This window comes from Pogona vitticeps, chromosome 3 (genome assembly GCF_051106095.1).
Source record: "Pogona vitticeps strain Pit_001003342236 chromosome 3, PviZW2.1, whole genome shotgun sequence".
NCBI lineage: Eukaryota > Metazoa > Chordata > Lepidosauria > Squamata > Agamidae > Pogona > Pogona vitticeps.
In genome coordinates this window covers 232,146,753-232,161,352 of record NC_135785.1, presented here as the reverse complement: position 1 = coordinate 232,161,352, position 14,600 = coordinate 232,146,753, and the positions used below count along the sequence as shown (strand labels likewise).

Genomic DNA, 14,600 nt, shown 5'->3' with positions numbered 1-14,600 from the left:
TTCCCCTATGAAAAACAATTGTTCTGCCAACCTGAAGAAGCAGAATCTTTTTACTCCCTATGCAGAGTTTTTAAAGCTTTCTTGCAGCTTTCTGTTCTTGTTCTGCATGACAATTCCCAGTGCTTCCATTTTGTTTTATGTTGTCCACATTTTTATATAATCTGGCATCATTTAGACGAGGGACAGGCACATTACCTTAATTGTTCTTTTATATTAACTAAAATAAAAACGCTTTGAATGGATTCCGTTTAGTTGTGATAAATGTATTCTTCCATGTACCAGTCCATGGAAAAGTTCAGGCCCACTTGTTCTGTTTAAACAGATGAAGTCAGCCAACCCAAACATGTGATCCCAGCTGAAATCCTGTTTCACGTCATGTCTGTATTTGTACAATAATAAAATAATAATAATTTTATGAAGTGTCAAGGCTCAGGATATGAATTTAAACAACTTATGTTTTAATTCATGTTGTAATATATCCCAATTATACAGTTTTAATTATTTTCATCCTCCTTTATTTCTTAGCTGGCAATTTTCAGTATTGAGACAGAACTACTCAAAAGCCCTTTCCGAAGTGTTAAATAGCATTTACTCTGTAATCTTTGTGTCATGACCTTTTAAGTTAAGACTCTTTGTGCATCAAGAATTGCTATTATATAATATATAATGTCAAGCTGGCTGGATAGCTCAGTGGTTTAGGTATCTGGCTGAGGAGCCAGAGATTGGGAGTTCAGTTCTGCAAGGTGCAGCCCATGTGGCCTTGGGCAAACTGCACAAGTCAACAGCACCATCAGAAGAAGGGAATGGTAAATCACTTTGGTGTATTGTTTACTTGGAAAACGGTCACCATAAGTCAGAACTGACATGTTGTGTGCTTTATTAGATGGCTAGATATTCAGTGGTCTAAGTATCTGGCTGCAGAGCCAGAGGTTGGGAGTTCAACACATTATCATCATCACTACTATCTGGATTAAGTCACAATTTTGCAAATTTAGCTAGTTTACTTTGCAGTGTGTCATTTCCAGTGGTCAAAAATAGAGAACAGAAAGTTTGTGTACTTACTTTCATGACTTACATAATTCCCAGTGGAATGTGTTCTTCAACAACAAATGGTAAAAGACAAGTTTCAATTACCAAATGCATTTATGTTTCATGTGTGTTGCATATGTGTGCACATGCACATACATGCATGCCATCAAGCTGACTGGATAGCTCAGTGGTACAGCTCTCTATTTTACAGCTTTCAAGGCTATTTATGGAAATCACAACTGAGACAAGAAATAAAAGGCCCAGTTATGATATGGCTACCCAATACAATTAATTAGAGTACTGTCTTGTAGACTTTCATAAAAAATTTTTTTAAAAACAAAGACTTATGTTTAGAGCATTTTTCTTTTATCATGTGTCAAGGAAGCTACATTCATGCTGCCAGTTTGGTACAAATTTTAAACCAATAATTAGAATAGCATTACTGATTGTGGAAAAGGAAGGGTTGTGATGAAGAGGTAAAAGTTGTCTGTCTCTAAAACTTTAATCAAGAGCAGCCCTTCAGCTTTATGGAAAAGAATGTAGGAGAAGCAGTTTGAACAGAGCAATCATATTCTCAGGCACTTTGTGCTCATTTTGGAGACTGACCATGCAAGTACCACGCATGTTTACTCATAGACACATAGCCCTGAATACATTGCTGCTTACTCCCAATTTGAAATCAGTGGGCAGAAGCCTACGTGTATTCATGTAAAACTGTCATAACTTGCTATTGCAACAAATTGATGGTGTACCAGGGTGTATTTCAGTTGAGCATGTGACTTTCCGCACCTCATCAGTTAGCTGCAATAAGTCATGGTAAATTATGTAAACCTTATGTGAACACATGTAGGATATTGGCTTATATCAAGGTTTGCATTTCAGTTTTTTCTTTTAATTTTTAACTTCTTTTTCTACATTTTACTTTTGCATCCTCAGAGTTTGAGGTATATCTTAAAATAAGAGAATTGCCAGATGTTAAGTAACATTTTTCCATTGTTTTAGCACTGTATTTACATTTTTATTCCACAGATAATTATAGGTGGATTGTAATCCACAAAAACTCACACTGAAAAAAATTGTTAGTCTTTCAAGTGCCAAAACTCTTGTGTTAGACACAGTAAAATACAGTGAATTTTACCTTCATTGATTTGGTTTGGTTTGGTCTTATGTCTCCAAAGAGTTTCAAGAGAACAGTTAGAAAATAGGAAAATGTCATTATTTTTTCAGTTTTTCATAGTTCAGTGTATGGTGGCCCAGTCTCGTCTGTTGCTGCTTCAAAGGGAAGGAAAGGGTATAAAAATATCAACATTACTTCCTTTGGAGAAGCACTGGGAGTCATATGAAACAGCATTTATGATGTCTGGGAAGCAGACAGATTTTGTACCTGAAAATGTCTTGCTATTATTAGACATTCAGTTACCAAGGGGTATGTAAGACAACTGAAGCTCTGTTTTTAACAAAGACATTATTCATCCTACCTGAAACAGTAGCCACCTCCAAACGAAACCCAGACAAAAGTCTGGAGAAATCAATGTTGGCTTAGTACAGCCAATCTCCTGATACTTTTGCCTCTCATGTGCAGCACTCAAGTTATTGATACTGGAAATTACTTCTACTTCTAGATCTCTTGATGTTTTTCAGACTCTCTAAACTAAGGGGACGTGGTGGTGCTGTGGGTTAAACCGCAGAAGCCTCTGTGCTGCAAAGTCAGAAGACAAGCAGTTGTAAGATCGAATCCACGCAATGGAGTGAGCTCCCGTTGCTTGTCCCAGCTCCTGCCAACCTAGCAGTTCTAAAGCACATAAAATGCGAGTAGATAAATAGGTACCACCTCGGTGGGAAGGTAATGGCGTTCTGTGTCTAGTCACACTGGCCACGTGACCACGGAATCTGTCTTTGGCCAAATGCTGACTCTACGGCTTGGAAATGGGGATGAGCCCCGCACCCTAGAGTCGGACACAACTGGACTAAATGTCAAGGGGAACCTTTACCTAAACTAAGGCACGTTAGTGCCTTTCTGTTGGAGAAACAGTGCCTTTCTCTCTGTAGAAACTATACCTATGGAAAGAAGTGAAAGTGTGTGTGTGTGAAAACTTTATACCAGACTCCTTGTTTTTCAGAAAGAGGCTGAGGTAACTTGCAGCTAGAGCTGCTATACAGAAACCAGAATTACTAACATGTATGTAGTTTATAATGCTCTATGTCTTTATCAATGCTGATATACAGAGTACATTTGAGCCTTAAGCTTAATTCTTCACTTCACTTTGTGAAGTGTGTTTGCAACTTCCAGAGCAATTACTTTTTGTAACCAGTACCCCTGCATTTCCCTTCTAAAGAAACTCTCTGAAATGTGAAGACTACTGTAATGTGTAAGATTAATTTATTTATAGCCCACCCATCTAGTCATATAGACTACTCTGGGAGGGTAACAACATATCATATAACAATTTAACAAATTAAAATCATAGCAATATATTACTAAGTAAACAAGATCTGCATAATAAAAATGTTTGCACCTCAACTAGCAATATAGGAAAGAAGAATTCAGCAACAGTTCGTAGAAGTGATTCCTTCTAATCATGAAACAATTTATACTTATATAATAACTGATTAGGCTCCCTAATATAGAGGTCTTTTTCCTAATCCCAGACAGTGAAATGACAAAATCACTGACAACATATCCTTGTATGTTAACCTAAATGCATTTAATGGCAAAGCATAATATTTCCATGACTGCCTTTCAGCTGAAATGGCTAGTAATCTGTACTCACAAGGAGACAGCTAATACTTGACAACAGTGACAATAATTGATTTTGATAATCGTATTTGGCTTATGGCAGCAGAGGGATTAGGTGGCGCAACAGTCATAATTGTAAGACCTGCCAGGTGTTTCCTCATCAGTGCAGAGACAGTGCAGTTTTCTGGCCTTGTTCCACTGCTACAGCTCCTGGCCAAAGAGACTGGCTGGGGGGCAGAGTTTTGTCTTCATGGTTGTCTCCAGAGTGGAGAGGTTTCGAATCCAGTCTGCCTGTGGGGTATCAATAGGGACAGGCCTGGCCAGAAAAGTCATTCTGCTTCGGACCTTCTCCCTCCCATGTTCCTTGGATTTGTTTTTATATTTTGGTTATGCAATAAAAGTTGGTATAAGGATCTTGATTTTCTTTATCACAGCTTTGTTGGAGGCAGTTTGAAGCATGAAGGTGTATCAGGTCATATGGTGGGAGGGTGGGGAGGGTCCTTGGCCCTCCCTGATGCTTCCCCTTCAAATGGTTGAGTAGAGAGCCATTGCAAGGCTCAGCTCAAGAAACCATGAACTCCCCACTCCTTGGTGGCAAACGGAGCTTCATAGTGCAAAATGCTCACATGGTTAATCCCAGTTCCAGTCACTTTAGTTCACCATCAGCTGGGACATGAATTAGCTGATGCTGAACCATTCTCTGTGATATCACCAGGATTATTTGGCAGCTGCAACCAATAAGCAAAGCAAAGTGTGCTGCTTATATACCACCCCATAATGCTTAAAGTGATCTCTGGCAGTTTTACAGTTTAACTGTGCAGTCTATACTTTGCCGCTCCAGTAAGGTAGGTATTCCATTTACCAAGTTTAGAAGGACGGAAGGCTGTGTCAACCTTGAGCTACATATCTGAGCCTGTTGGGATGATGATTCCCAGTCCACTGAAGTAGTGTGGAGTTAAACAAGAATGAACAAAGGAAAAAAGGGAACTTCCTTTCTCGCCAAATAATGGAATGTTTCTAAGTTCCATCTAGCGCAAGCTTCTGTGGTCTGTAATCCATTTCATCAGATGCATGAAATAACTTACTTTAATGTATTGGTCATTTGAATCAGCCTTTGAAAATGCACAATTACACCAAAAAGTATCAAAAACAATCCCAGTAGTTAAGGAAAATTGAAAATGTATAGGACTCAATTTGTGCTTTAAGGCAGTATCAACCTTTGAATTAACATTAATGCATTAGGCATTGAGGGTAAATGTGAATCAAGCATACCCTTGAACAAAACTATAATTGTAAACTAAAAATATGTTAAAGTAAGGAAGGCAGCATTTATCTGCCTTTTTAAAAAGTAAAGGATAACCCAAAGAGATAGCAGGACAATTTCCTTCTACTATGATATTTTAAGAAGTATCCTGTTCAATATTTACACATGTACAGGGGTCCAATCACAGAAACTCTGCTTTAGAGGGGACTAGTGTTACCGTACGTATCTTTTGCAACTGAGTAGTTAAAATTAGTTCACATAAGATGGTAGCTCATTTTTTTCAACTACTCATAGAGAAGAGTCAATATCTCTAACATTCTGAAGTGAATTAGCATCACTTAACTAACAGGATAAGAAGGAAAAATCAGGAGGGGAGGTTGTTAGGTTGTTCAGTAGTGACACATTCACTCAGCATATAACTAGGCAGAAAACAGATAGGATTTTCCAACTCCTAATTCCTTCAGAGCCCTCCTAAAAGAACTTTAAATGATAACATAATGTGTAGCTCGGTCCTCAGATATTGTTGGTTGAGACAGTACTAGAAGTACGAGTGAATTGAACAAGTTTTAGAAAATAGGCCATTTGTTTTCTTCTAATGTTATTTTTGTTGTTGTTTTCTGCTTTCTGCAAAATAATGTTCTCCTCTCATACTTGACACCTGTGTGATTTTGAACAGATTTGGAAAAATCACCAATATTTTGACAGAAATCCTTGGCAATGAAATGTTCGTAAAACTCATTTGTCATAACTAGCCAAAGCAATGGGTTGGATAGATGCATTGTTTTGACACAGCTAAGTTTTATTAATTTGCACATTCTATGGTGATTTTAGGTTGTGGTAAATCTCTGTTGGCAACATCCCTTCCTGGAAATTTTGTTTTCTGTGTATGGAGATGTTGAACTTTCTCCTTCAGGACATTTCACTGAAATATTCCCCTCAATTACAAAGCAGCTGGCTCTAATTAGAGAATTACTCTTGTCTGTCTGCTGAGCTACGTTGTGTGATAGAACTTCTCAACTTGCTTGACCTACTAGTACATTTATTGAAAAACAATTAACTGATAATTAACTGGTCGTAATTCTTGGGTAAATTGAACAAGTCATACAAATCCTATGAATGATGAGCTAACTCTAAATCACAGAACATTTCAAGATAACATGAACTTCTTTCTAAATCTAAATTTGTAAGCCTGTACTTTAAACCGCTGTACTGCAGCCAAAACTGTGCTCACGACCTGGGGTTCAATCCCAGGTAGCCGGCTCAAGGTTGACTCAGCCTTCTATCCTTCCGAGGTCAGTAAAATGAGTACCCAGCTTGCTGGGGAGGCAATGTGTAGCCTGCATAATTAACTTGTAAACCGCCCAGAGAGTGCTCGAAGCGCTATGGGGCGATATATAAGCAGCACGCTTCGCTTCGCTTTGATTTTCTCTAACAGTCAGAAGTAAGTATCAAAGGTGGTTTGTTGTTTTGCCTTTGGACCTAGCAGTATTCTCTAACTGTTTCATCCATGGACTTGGTTTTGTGATTCCAGTTCTAATCCTGCTTGGTAGATTTTTGAAATTTTCTGCCTTCATCTCTATCTGAATTCATGGACATTTAGAAAGAGGTAGGAAATAGTTTAACAAATTCAAATTAAATATTCCGGTGAACTTTTATTAAAATCCTGTATTTTCTATATGAAATGTTAATAAATTGACCGTGATGTCCTCTCATTTACCAGATTTTCAAACTTTGTATTTGTCTTCAATGTGGAAGGGATTGTCACTTTCATATTCGCCTTCTCAGCCACACTAGATGCTGTTCAAAGCCATCTATTCAGAGCTTTGGTTTCCTAGTATTAGAAGTAGGACTTGTACTATATAGATCCAAGACTTTGGGGGGATGGTGTTCCATGATAATACCGTATTTTCCTGTGTATAAGATGCCCCCATATATAAAACATCCCCCCCCACTTTTCTAACCCAAAATTTCTTTCCTTGCAAGAAAGTGGAGGGGGAAGGCAAGGATGAAAGCACTTTGATTCCTGCTTTCCCCCTCCACTAAGGGTTAGGGTTTGCAGCTTTTTGCAAAAAAAAGTGGAAGGGAAAAGAAGGAATCAATTTTCCCCTCCACTTTCTTGAGAGGAAAGTGCTTTCCCCCTCCACTTTTTGCAAGGAGGAAAGCAGCTTTTTGCAAAGAAAGTGGAGGGGGAAAGCACTTTCCTCTCAAGAAAGTGGAGGGGGAAAACAGGGATCAAAGTGCTTTGATCCGTCCCCCCATCCTTACTACAGTATATAAAACAACGTCAATTTTTCCTCTAATTATTTTATGAAAATGTGTCATTTTATACACAGAAAAGTATGGTAATATCTGAGTCTCTTAGCATAAGGTTTACAGTATGCTTGTGATAGAGATTAAAATACTCTCAAAAGATATTATTTTGCACCAAACATGCCAGAGTGTGTCTTTGGATTGGCATTCACTTAGAATTTAAACAACTTGTTGTTCTATGCTATCAAGTAGCTTTCAGCTTATGGTGGCCTTAGGACTTAGTGCCTTTCAAAAATGCTATTGTGAATAGCTTTACTCAGCTTTTGCAAACTCAGGCCCATAGTTTCATTCATTGAAACTATGATATTTTCCTTTTTATTATTATTACTGTCATTATTGTTATTATTAGTTTTATTTATAAGCCACATTTCTCCCAACAAGGGACCCAAAGTGGCTCACAAGATCAAAATTCACATAATAAAAACACTTAAGTTAAATATTAAAATATATTAAACAATATATGGATTAAAATAAAATTAAAAGATTAAAACATGAATATTTGAAAAAGATTAAAATTATCTGCTAAAATGGGGTTCAGGGATTTAGTTATAACTGCTAAAATCCTGCCAGAAGAGATGGATCTTTAGTTTTTTTCGAAAGGATAACAGGGAAGGAGCCATCCTGATTTCCCGAGGGAGAGTGTTCCATAGGCTGGGAGCTGCCACAGAGAAGGCCATCTCTTGTGTCCCCATCAGCTGTGCTTGTGCTGGCAATGGGACCAAGAGGAGTGCCTCCTCTGCTTATTGTAATCACTGAAAAGGTGCATATAGGGAGATAGATACCTTATACCTTAACATTCAGTGTTTTTTTTTTCAGTGAGTCTTCTCGTGATATCTCTGAGGTATTTTAGCCTCACTTCAGTCATTGTTGCACTTATTAATTTTTTTCTGCATCCTTCGTAACTTTTAATTTTTCTCTTTTCTTGGTTGCAGTTTTCATTTGCATTGATGATTGAACAAGGTACAATGTTGTTTTTTTCATTGTTATTGTAAAATATACACAGTTCTTCTACAGACCTGATTTTTGTCTTTATATTCATCTGAACTCTTACTTTTGCACTTTCTTTTTTCACCTTCCTCTACAGTCCTTTCAAATAATTGGTGTTTTATGCCAGTTATATGGTGTCACCTGCATATCTCAGATTATTGATATTTATTCTACTAATTTTCATTCCTACTTCAGCTGAATCTAGCTTTCCATATGATATTTCTACATACAGTGGTGCCTTGCTAGACAATGTTAATCCATTCCATTGAAATCGCTGTCTTGTGAAAACATTGTCTAGCAAAAAGTGTTTCCCCATTGGAATGCATTGAAACCCGTTTAATGCGTTCCAATGGGGAAAATAGTCGTCGCCCAGCGAAAATCGCCCATAGAGAAGCCATTTTGCGAAGCACCGATCAGCTGTTTAAATCGCTGTCTTGCGAAGCATCAGTCCCGAAAACACCCATTTTGCAAAGATCACCCATAGGGAAGCCATTTTGCGAAGCCGCCGATCAGCTGTAAAAACCGCCACCTTGCGAAAAAATGGTCTGCAAAGCACGGACCAAATCATCGTCCAGCGAAATCCCCCATAGGAAAAACCATTTTGCGAATCGCTATAGCGATCGCAAAAAGTCAACATCTAGCTAAAAAAAGTTTTGCAGGGTAATCGTCTTGTGAGGTACCACTGTACATTGAACAAATAGGGGGATAATATGTACCCTTGTCTGAGCCCTTTGTGGAAATCATTCTGTTTATATTCTGCCCTAACAGTATCAGTGAGTCCAGAGTATAGGTAATGCAGCAGGACAATCAAATGTTGAGGCATATTCCTTTCTTTTAGGCAATGAATAGCTTTTCGTGATCCACACAGTCAAACATTTTGCTGCAATCTGTAAAGCACAGAATTTTGTTTATGCTCCAGTAACCAGTGTATATTTGCAGCCTCTGTCTTTTCTGAACCCATTTAAATAATGTCTATGCCAATATGTGTCTAAAATACTGTGGTTTATTTGAGCTGTTTATTGGCATGTCTGTCTTAAAAGAAATATTGTACCTCATTTCCATCCTGGCGCCTTATATGAGGCTACTTCAACTTTCCACACAGATTGCAAAATAGGGTCTCTGGGTTGTTATTTTATGAATTATGATTTTCAGATATAATTTCAGAAGCTTCGTAATCTGTTCTTTGTTGTCATTGGGGAATTTCTAAATGTATAATAGTTCAGCTTTTACTTAGATTACTGAGTCTAGAAATCTGCATATGAGGTACCTGAGATAGTACCTCATATACTTATCCTCCAATGCTGGTGATGATTAGGAGAAAAGCTCTTGAAACTGAGAATATTCAGTATAATGATCTGTACATTTCTAGGCTAGATAACAGTTTTTCAGAATAAATGTTATCAGATGTTACCACAGAAACAAATTTTCAGGATCTTCTGAACAAATATTCCTCTCTTGTCCTTGCCTGACCTTTACAAATGGAACATTCCTTTGATCTTGATCAAGCTGAAATCTTATGTTTCTCACTGCCAAATCCAACCTGCAGTTGGTCAAGCACAAACTGCTGCTTGAGCAAAGTGAAATTTTATAGGGTGTCAGATGAAAATGCAACAGAGAACTAGTTACAAAGAAGAGGGAGGGACTGTATGACAAACACTGGAACATGACATGGAGTTTTACTGTATAAACATGTGTCACATTTCCAGATTTCAGTAGAAAAAAAGCCTTGCAAATGGAAGGAAAGTATCTAGATGCATGTAGGAAACAGCCACACAATTAATTTAAATGACTTTTTTATTGAAATTGTGTGTGCATTTTAATCTTTTTGTATTTTGTTTTTAACCCAACATGTTGGTGAATGTGCATATTTGTATTCATGCTTTTTATCCTGCCAGTATTGTGTTTGTTAAGCTAGCACCATATATATACATATACAGTATAAACTCTCTCTCTCTCTCTCTCTCTCTCTGTGTGTGTGTGTGTGTGTGTGTGTGTGTTTGTGTAAAACTATTTGTACTTACGTTTTAAATTGGTGGAAGTTGAATGACCAGACTAGTCAAAACATCATTAAAGTATTCATTCATTCATTCATTCATTCATTCATTCATTCATTCATTCATTCATTCATTCATTCAGGAAACAGTAGCAGCATCCTTTGATTGAGAGGAAAGTTGGAGCAGGTTTATTTTGCATTTGCTGGTTCCATATAGCATGGATATAGGCAGTGAGTGGTAAATTTGGAAGTGCAGGTGATCATCATCACATCCCATAGCCAACTCCTCCCCTATAAGAAGAGACCAAAAATGGTAGGTTGGTCCAATAAAAAAAAAGAGAGAGGAGATCTTTTGTAAAGTTTTGCCTCTCACCATGATGGTATTTGACTAAGAGCTATGAGTACTTCCAAAAGGATGTGCTTACCCAGTAGTAGAGGCTGAAAACATCCTGAACAAGCTGTCCTGAATTAGAACAGAGGCTTATTTAATGCTGATTTAATTTCACATTTAACATAAGCACAGTAGCATTCTCCTAGTTAGGTGTTCCAACAGTAGTACTGAGATAATACTGTTTCTGAAGGCAATGAATATCATGATTAGTTAACCATTGATCATGGTTATTTAAAATTAAATGTACAAGCTGTTGAGTGGATCCAATTTATGGTGACTCCAGGGTTTTCTAGCTAGAGTATTCAGAAATGTTTATTTTATTCCCCTTTCTCTTGACAATGCTTTTATAGCTTCCCCATGTCTATGCAGGCTTCTTCTGGGAGACACAGTGGGGAATAAAACTCCTGATCTCTGACTCTGCAACAAGGTACCCCACTCATTAAGCTATTACTAGTCATTACCCTAATCCCCTATCAAAGCTTTTCCTGACAGGTGGCCGTCACACACTCCATGGTAGTTTAATTAGGTGAAGCTTGGAAAATATTGTTCTGTCTTGAATCTCCCACAATTCTGCTTCATTGGGTGATTTCATGTTGTGGTATTATGACAACCAAAAACATCTGTCTACTCACTTTCCCCACATGTATAATTTTACACATACCCCTCATGATTTCCATCATTTGAATTTGAAACAACTACTTGTTACCCTTCAAAATTTGTCTAAAGCCCATTCAATTTGAAGCACTGTAACTTTGGTTGAGTCAATTATTTTGGTTTCCATCTTGGGCACCTGGAAGTACAGTGACCAGAACTGTGCTCAGTATTCTAAATATGGTCACACCATATGTTTTTATAGAAATGTTATATTCTGACAGTCCTACATAGAGGCTGAAATTCTGTTACTATAAATTAAGCTGTGTAAAGCTGATGCACCATGGTAATTTTTCAGAAATTACCTGAAGATGATGAGGCTACTGTGGAATCTCTTTCATCATAGGGAAGCCATAGGGCATCACTGGATGGGAAAGTGAAGTCTTTAATTTTTAAAAATCATGGCCAGAAAAGTCATCTTGCCAGTGGCGATATTCAGAAATGAAAGACTTGCCACAGATGATGACTTCATTGGCCTTATATGGCACATAGGTACAAACACAGGATTTTAGCTAGAATGTGTTTTTTTTTTTACTGCACACACACTGAGTTGAAGCTATTGAGTTATCTACCACAGTCCTAAGGTCCCAAGACTGCTCCACAGCACAGCTGCTAAGAACAGCTGAATTTGAATTTCTTTTCCTCTGAACTCCCTCTGTCAGCTAAATAAAGTGTGGAATAACTTCCAACTGGAAAAAGCATGGAAGGATAGAATACAGATGTTAGGTTTGGTACCTGGGAGAAAGCATTGGCTAGGTGATGATTTGTTATAATTCACATCTGTGGGAAAGGAAACTATGAAAGACAGTAAATTTAGACACTTTCCAGCATTCATTTACTGTGTTAGGTGCAGGGTATATACACCTTCACTTACATGCATTGTAAGTAATAGGATATGACAGACCATATCAGAGAAGTGGTACTGATTAATGAGCAACTCAGGAAAGGAGGCCAACAAGTGATGAAAGGTTACAATCCAATTTGTGAAAGGGGAGAAGAGGAGTACCAAAGCATTAGTATGAGGAGTTATGCAGAAAAGCCATTAATCAGTATTGCCTTTATAAAAGACCAAAATGTTTTTGCTGATTTTATTCCCCTTACAAATCAACACTGTATGTAGCTGGGGAGGGTTTTTTTTTAATGATATCTTCAAAGAATTTTTTTTTTTTTTAGAAAAGCCATTCTTAACTGAAAAATAGGAAAACCGCTGCAGTGATTGTCCTTACCAGAACCACTGAATAGATACAGTATATATCATCATTCTGAAAGCATGTATCTGCACATTTCTCCTCTTGTGTATAAAGTAGGATGGATAGAAGAAACACTAAATTTCTTACTGTTGTTGATTTAGACTATCTCAACATAATAAGATACTTCAAGGAGAAATTTTAAAGCACTGTGAGATTCCTCACCAAGAACAAAATGAAGAGCTCTTTTGTTTCTCCTCCATGTCTGTAATTTGTTTAGGTAAAGGTTCCCCTTGACAATTTGTCCAGTAGTGTCCTACTCTAGGCTCATCTCCATTTCCAACCCATAGAGCTAGCATTTTGTCCACAGACAATCCTCCATGGTCACGTGGCCAGAGTGACTAGACATGGAACACCATTTACCTTCCCACTGAGGTGGTACCTATTTATCTACTCGCGTTTTTGCATTTTGCATGCTTTTGAACTGCTAGGTTGGCGGGAGCTGGGACAAGTGACGGGGGCTCACTCTGTCGCGTGGATTAGATCTTACAACTGCAGGTCTTCTGACCTTGCAGCACAGAGGCTTCAGCAGTTTAACCCGCAGCACCACCACGTGTTTAGAATATCATTAATCCTTTCACTTTTAGAAGCAAAACAGAATACGTGTGTCAGATAGAGAGCACACACAGAGATCAAGTAAAATTTGAAAATGTAGTGTTTGTAGGAGTAACGGTTGTGAAGATGGGCTTGGAGATTTGTAGATAACGTTTGATAAAACTTCCAAAAACATACAGAGATTTCAGATAACTGATTTTGTGTTTTTGTTTTAAATTGGGCTTTCAATTTAATTCTGTTTTAATATTTCAGCTTGCTTTGTTTTCATTGTATTCTTTTTAACATCACTATCAGCTATCTTGAAACCCATATTTGAGAAAAAAATGAGATATAAACCCAGCAAATAAAGAAAACATAACAAGTCATCACTTAGTCAACGCTTTCTCCTAGCTCCCAAACATTTGTATTCTATTCTTCCATGAGTTTTCACAATTGGATTGGGGACGAAAACATAGTTAAACAGAAATCAGTTTTGATGGACCACAAACCACCATTTTGACAGTTTGTCCCCATGTCTAATCATAATACTTAGGAAGGGAAGGTGGAAACCTCCCTTCTATTTTCCTCTTCAAATGTGCTCTCTTTTCCCTTCTTTTTATTTTTCAGAGAATTGTGGGAAGGAAGCAGTTAAGAACTGGGCACTGAGGGCAGTCACATTGTGGGATAATGTACTGTATAGTGTAAATTAATTATATGTTGAATGACAAAGACTTCATTTTGTCTGTGTGGAAGCTACTGCTAATGAATCTCAAAGGATGGCCCTACCCTCTTATATGATGCTTTACTAACAGGAATTACAAAATACTATTAGGGTACTTATACACTGTTTAGAAACTTTAAAAGAACTTAAAATAGCCAAAGAAATGATTTCTAGACAAATCTGTAAATGAAACATCTTTGTATTTCATGGTAAAATAGAGGATGCTGTGTACTGAGATTAGCACACTAGTTGAAAAGAAACAGTACAAACCACGTGTTGGACAGAATATGAGATTTTCTGAATGCTATTACTTGTTCTGCATTGCTTCTATGGGTGTCTTAACTTTATTTAACTGAAAAACACAATCTTTTTAATATTTCATCATATTTATTATTTATTCATTCATAGGCATACTTCAGACTCTTCAGCTATGAGGAGGTACTGATACGTATTGAGCCTTTCCCAGAAAAAAAAATTGAGCTAGGAAGCTGTAACTGCCACACTATTCTACATATTCCCCCAGGAAGTCAGGGCACTTGCGACATCTGTCCTGCAACTTCTTAAGTCCCTGCAAATTAAATTCTTCCAACTGCTGGCGTAACCACTCATTTGCAGCATTAGTTGCCTCCAAAACACTCCCAAATCGTTATCCCTTTAGGTGTTTTTTGAGTTCGGGGAACAGATAATAGTCAGAAGGAGCCAGGTCGGGAGACTAGGGGCATCACTTGAAAGTCTA

General features: G+C 37.6%; 1 protein-coding gene across 13 annotated transcripts in view; it reads left to right on the top strand.

The window, feature by feature from the left end:
• ZBTB20 (zinc finger and BTB domain containing 20) overlaps positions 1–14,600 on the top strand; it is a 675,920-nt gene that overhangs the window by 581,733 nt on the left and 79,587 nt on the right. Inside the window, exon 9 of one of the 13 annotated variants that reach the window (XM_078389963.1) lies at positions 8,273–8,300. The exons of 11 other annotated variants lie outside the window; for them this stretch is intronic. The gene's annotated coding sequence lies outside the window, so the exon portion shown is untranslated. One more of the 13 variants, XM_072993822.2, reaches the window with a different exon arrangement.